The sequence below is a fragment of the Eleutherodactylus coqui genome, chromosome 4, assembly GCF_035609145.1.
Source record: "Eleutherodactylus coqui strain aEleCoq1 chromosome 4, aEleCoq1.hap1, whole genome shotgun sequence".
Lineage (NCBI taxonomy): Eukaryota > Metazoa > Chordata > Amphibia > Anura > Eleutherodactylidae > Eleutherodactylus > Eleutherodactylus coqui.
This window is the reverse complement of record NC_089840.1, coordinates 168,212,982-168,218,981: the sequence shown is the minus strand read 5'-3', so window position 1 is coordinate 168,218,981 and position 6,000 is coordinate 168,212,982. Positions and strand designations below refer to the sequence as shown.

General features: G+C 45.1%; 1 protein-coding gene across 7 annotated transcripts in view; it reads left to right on the top strand.

Annotated features, from left to right (window-relative positions):
* Nucleotides 1-827: 827 nt before the first annotated feature.
* Nucleotides 828-6,000, top strand: part of ZMIZ1 (zinc finger MIZ-type containing 1) — a 407,596-nt gene continuing 402,423 nt past the window's right edge. For 5 of the 7 annotated variants that reach the window (XM_066600356.1, XM_066600357.1, XM_066600358.1 and 2 more), the window contains exon 1: nt 829-995. The gene's annotated coding sequence lies outside the window, so the exon portion shown is untranslated. Of the gene's footprint in view, nt 996-6,000 lie in introns of all 7 variants that reach the window. The other 2 variants (XM_066600362.1, XM_066600360.1) reach the window with 2 other exon arrangements.

The following is a 6,000-nucleotide window of genomic DNA, read 5'->3' as shown; positions in this document are numbered from 1 at the left end:
CCTTTTGCACAGGCCCTCCTGGACGCCCTGGAATACAAACTCAGAAACTCTCTTCGTAGGAGCAGCCTATAGGGGAGATGGAACAATACCTCTGCAGCACCACCTTTTTAGAAGGCAGCATTCCTGCAAGTCAGTGTTAGACTCTTTATACAAGCTTGTAACAATGACTGGGAAATGACGCACCATGCGGTACTCTATGGACTTTTTGCTGGGACCCACACAGTGAAAGCCATTGAGGAAGCGTGGCACCTTATGAACTGCTTTAAGGATGGCTTATGGCTAGCAAGAAAACGACTTGTCATGAACTGGTAGAGGATGTCCATCTAGGACTGCTGTAGGCTGGTCCACAGCCTGCTCAGAGACTACTCCATAAAGGACTGTCCTGGTATTGATGAAGAGGAGGACTGATCCCCCTCCTCCTTTCCCCCTTTCTCCTTAGTGTTTCTGTCCTTCAAAAAAAGCCTCTGGCCCTGTGTCTCTCCCCCCCCCCCCCCCCCCCAAGTACTTGGCTGTTTGCTTGTTGATGGATGTGTGTAGTAATGTAGATCTATTGTAATAGGGTAGTGCTGCCTTGTGTGTTGTAAGGTGGGAGATCAGTGCCTTCCCTGTGGGTCACACAGACACTACATAGTGTGCATGTAGGTATGAATATTTATTGGACTGAATGGAAGCTGCATGTTCCTGTTTTGTGACTGACTGTAATAAAGTCTTGTTCAATCAAACTGCAGTCCGGCTCCAGTCAAGGAGCGGCCGCTCCGGGTTTTCCCGCCCACCAGCAGGCATGGTAATAGAATAGGCGATGTAATTTGACACTTCAACTTACTGTGCTCCCTGCTAGTTGATTCACTTACTCTCTAACACGGAGCTCCACGGACTGTCTGAGGGCTAACAGGGACAGAGAGCGACTGGAAGAAGGCAGGAGATGCCGGCTGAGCTGTGCCCGCCACAACGGGGATGTTTTGTGACCGAAGCGCCTGCTCTGCCGCCCGCTGCCGGTAAGTTCCCTCTCCTCACCGAGAGCTTCTCCCAAACAATGGACTGTGGAAGGTGCTGTGGGCACCGGAGGCAGCTGAGGGCTCCCCGGCCGGTGTGCGGCCGTCCTGTACGTGCAGAGACGGAGCTGCTCTTTGTTGTGATGCGGACTACAGATGATTGTGAGCTCAGCGGGCAAGCGCCTCCCATGACACAGCGTGTGCGAGCAGGCATTAACCTGTGCGGTGCTGGACGCCCTTAGACATGGTGGCAGCTGCTTTATGGTGCTGTTTGTGCTGTAATAATGGAGGTGTAGCCGACCCCGCATTATGTGGATGTACAGAGAAGGAACTCTGCCTCCTTGTCCTGGGAGGAGGAGGGGTTCCCCTGTGATTTAGACCCTCCAGGAATGTGCAGGGTCCTCGCCCCCTCCCCAAACACCTCACATGAATACATTGTCTTTTCTGAATGGAGTCAAACTTTCTTCCGTGCTGGAAGTTGGAAGCTGATTTAGAAGTTCAGTTGGAGAAAATCCCCCACTTGTAACTTTCTAGTAAAGAAGCTGATAGTTACTGCTGTTCATCCTCAGAAGTCCTAGTGCCTGCAGTCAGTGCCTAGATGTTTAACCCTGTGTGTCCTGGAAAGCCATTCATAAAGTGCTTGCCCCCCCCCCCAACCCTTCTCATCCACGAATAGTCCAAGTTCATAGCTGTAATTAACAGATCCATTATATGGCGACTATGTGTACGGTCAGGGTGATGTGAGACCTCCCAGCAGGAGCCGCAGAGCTGCTGGGACACATCATTACTTCATTCACTTTAAGGAAGGCGTTACATTAATATTGTTTATAGTTGTAATATCTAATACTATTTATTGTTTTAAGCTTACTAATATGTTTTGTTTAAAAAATGTACAATTTATAAGTTAATTTATTGCATCCAGTTTGCTCCACTGATATTACCCAGAAACCACAATATTGTCTGGCTTTGGGTTAACCTCATCCACTTCTGGCGTGCAGTGCAGAGATATGCTGTGCAGTGCCACCATAACTGCATCACCGTCTTGAGGAGAAGAGGGGATATTCTTGTGCTTCACTTCATAAACTGCAAAAGGCTTAATGGTTGTGTGGTGCCAGAGGAATCCTTCTCCCCTCTTACTTCATAGACCTCAGTGTAGTTGGTGTTCTGACTGCTTTTTCAATGCCTTGACATGAGAATGGAGGATTTAACTTGGCAGCCTGAACAAATGCTCTTTCAGAGGTTTCCAAAGAGATGGTATGAGAGCGGTGAAGGAGAATAATAAAGTATAGCGGGGTGATTTAAAAATTTTGTTTTTTCCTTTTTAATTAAAAAAAACAAGCATTTTTTTAATGGAAAAAAGGGGAACCACTCAGTTGGTGTTGAAGGAAATGAGCATTATTTATTAGCGTGCAAGCACCTAAGCATAAGTTGGCGATATGCAAATAAAGATTATTATTACCTTGTGTTTTACTTCATTTTTAAGGAAGCTGACCACCTTTAAGGCCAGAATTGTCTGTTACAGTAGGGGATCTGATACAATTTGGATTTATAGATGTTGCAGCAACGCTCACTACAAGGAATAATGTAATAATACGGTTTTACAGTGAGTTTACCTTGTTGTCTATTTGTATTTAGTCAATTCAAGTAGCAGCTTTTGTGGAATATACTGTTGGGAGAACGTGTGGTTGGATCACTAGCTGTGTTGTCTATGTTCACAGTGCTCGGATATGACACTTATGCTAATATATAGACCACTGTCACGTGGGAATATTTTGCATCCATGTCTGTAAGGCTCTGTTCATGTGTTATGTTCTGCACGCAACACTATTTTTCCTCCTAAAATAACGGAACCCAGTGGTCTTCATTATAAGTCAATGGGGTCTGTGATGTGACAGTTCTGGCACTGCATTGTGGTTTCCGTTATACATGATGTCAACAGAGCCCAAGCCAAAACCAGGAGTGGAACCTAGATGCTGAAAAAGTATGGTGGAGATTTGCTTTGTTTGGGTCCACTTCCGGCTTACAAATAATGATATAAAATGCTGACCAAAATGCATCCGTTTGAAGTGACATCGCAGTAATATGTCCATACGGAGCCGGCCTGCTGCTAATTAGCTGTGTGCAATTTCCATGCAGAAAATCTGCAGCATTTACAATCGCAGCTAAGTGGATGAGATTGTAACAAATCTATATGGCGCAGACGTGAATCCACAGCGGGTTCGCCGATGTTGTTGATGCTGAATCCGCAGCGTGTCCGTTTCTGTTGTGCATTTTTATCAACTTGCCTTGTGACATCTGAAGCAATTATGTATCAGTTATGCTTCAACTCCTCAACATAAACCAAACCAGTTGGAGCATTTTTTTTTACATTTTTTTTGTGGTGGATTTTCCGCTGCAGAAAACTCTAAGCCATCCCGTCCTGTGTGGAATGTCCTTAGTTTCTATGTGACAAACAATATAGAAACAACACATCCTGCAATACTGTACAAATCAGAGGCTAGATAAATGCCTAAAACCGAACATTACATAACCTATTAAACTAATAGATGTTTAAGCAGTAGGAGTGAGGGTCCTGCTCTAAAGAGCTGACAATCTGAGGAAATGGAGACGACATAATAGTCCAGTGTCTGTGCGGTTCTGAGGAGTGTTGGGGTTACTATGGGATAAAGTGATCAGGTTCTGATATATGTCCTAGCGCTGCCCTAACAGGCAGCAGCACCAATCCTTTAGCATATGGATTTAGGCGCTGCAAAAAAAGTTAGCGCTGTACAAATAGGGATTATTATTATTATTATATGTATCTAGAAGGGGAGAAAAACACATATGCCAAAAGAACTCAAATGCTACTTTTTTTTTTTTCTTTTGATGCCCTTCTAAGTATAAATAAAAATCTTATGTCCTCATATACCTTTTTTTTATTTTATTTTGTAACAATTGAAACCAGTACATGAAGTATACAAATGTGATGCAGACAGAGATCCAAGCAGATGTCTTTCGTAATCTTGCTATTTCCTTCTAGTTGTGGTAGCCTCGTAACACTATTTGGCTACTGAGACTCTTGGCATTAGGCCTGGCTAAGAATGCTCCATTTCCCCCCCCCCCAATTGAGGGATGGCAGACTGGTTTTGGTGCTGTGCCTTTTTGGAGCCTGGGGTGTTTTTGTTTTCTAGTGGCATCAATCTTGTGTGTAGAAGGGGGAGGAGAGGCCGGTGTGTTTCAGGCTCATGAATGACAGAAGACTTGTGCTGACCCCCCCCCCCCCCCCCCCCCCCCCCCCCCCCCTGCTTTCTTGTGTTGAAGACTAGGATGTTGAAACACCAGCCTGCAGACAAAAGGCACATTGAGCAGCGAGGTCTGCAGGAGCACGTGTGACTGGGAGGCTGGCTGGGGGTGCACTCAATTCACTAATGTGTTCCCCGGCTTTAATATGCTGTGGAAGAGTAAAGCAACCTGGTAACTCATCCGCACCAGTCAGGAATACATTACCGGATTTTCAGAATTGTTGCCTTATTTTTATCAAAATGTATTGTGTATATACTGACTGGTTGACGCTTTTATTCCTCTATAACCATATGATGAGTCCCAGCATGTATCTGGCGAAAAAAAGCTTTTCTTAGCGCTCAGAGAATATGTCGGCATCTACAATTTCCTCAGTATTCACCTTCTACATGAGCAACGTCACGCTGCTCCTATAAGCTGTTGTGGCACTTGGCGTCTTGTTGACAAATTATGTAATCTTAAAGCTCATCCAATACTCTACCTGGAGCCTCTGGCACAAAATGCCACCTTATTGTGTCCAATAAATGTCAAGGAGCATATTTTAATACCCTAGTGAGCCCTCTGCAAGGTACTAAAACGGGTCCCCCACCCCCTGTGAGCCAAAGCTTTTGGCGCTAAAATAAAAAAAATAAGATATATTCACCTAAGGGTGTCCTTAGATGGAACAATTATCGTTTAAACGGGTGAAGGTGAAGGATAGTCGTTAAGTCTAAATGCAGCCAAAGACTGAATGATTGTTCGCTTTTCGGTCATTGTTCATTTTATGCAGGCATAAAAAGTGTCGGCTCATTCACTTATCGTTCAGTGTAATCAGCGCTTTTTCACGCTTTCTTAACTATACAGCGAATGTGTACGGCTGAACGAATTCTTATTTGAACGAGCCAACGATGTATTTGCTATATAAACGGGCTGCAAGAGCGAACTCTGACACCATTCGCTTGATCAAATGATAAATGGGCTAATCCTGCAGGCTGTACTCCCTTGTCCGGCTTCCTCACACTTTTGGCTCCTTTCCGGGTCGAGCAGTCAAGTGCCTGTCTAAGGCAGCTTTCACGCGGCCGAGAAAATCGTGAAATTTGTATGTTGCGAGAAGCAAAAATATGAACCAAATTCTTTCAAATAGGGTCATATACATGAGCGTTTTTTCCCACGCATCTCGGAATGCCTCGCCCATTGTTTTCAGTGGGGCTGAAAGAAACATTGCATGGTGTGCAAAATGCACACAAGTGCGATCCGAAGCTTCCCATTGAAAGCAATGGGCAACACTTGCCGATCCTCTGGTGTGGCTTACAGGATCGCCCCTTCCCTTAAGTAATGGGTGGCGTTTTTGACACACAAATAAATCGCATCCGTGGAGACATCTCACATTCCTGTGCGCACTATCGAACCTGGTTTTGTGGCCCAATATCGTGCTTTCCCTTGTGAAATTAGGCTAAGTGTGTGACTACTGTAGCCAGACACTGGTCTCGGGGTTACTGAGACAGACGTTTACTGCTTAGACGACTTCGTGACCACTGGACCCGGAAGTGAGCGGAGAGCGCGTTGAAATGTGGCCGGGTACTCAGGAGGTGAATATTTATTGTTTTATTAGTTTTGGAGTCCTGCAATACTTTTCAACTGCATTCACATCCTGAAGACGCGGATACAGTTGAAAGCAGTGTCGCTACCAGCGACCCCGGGACGTATACTCATTTGCATCTGGTTAAAACAGCCCTGGGGGCGATTCCAG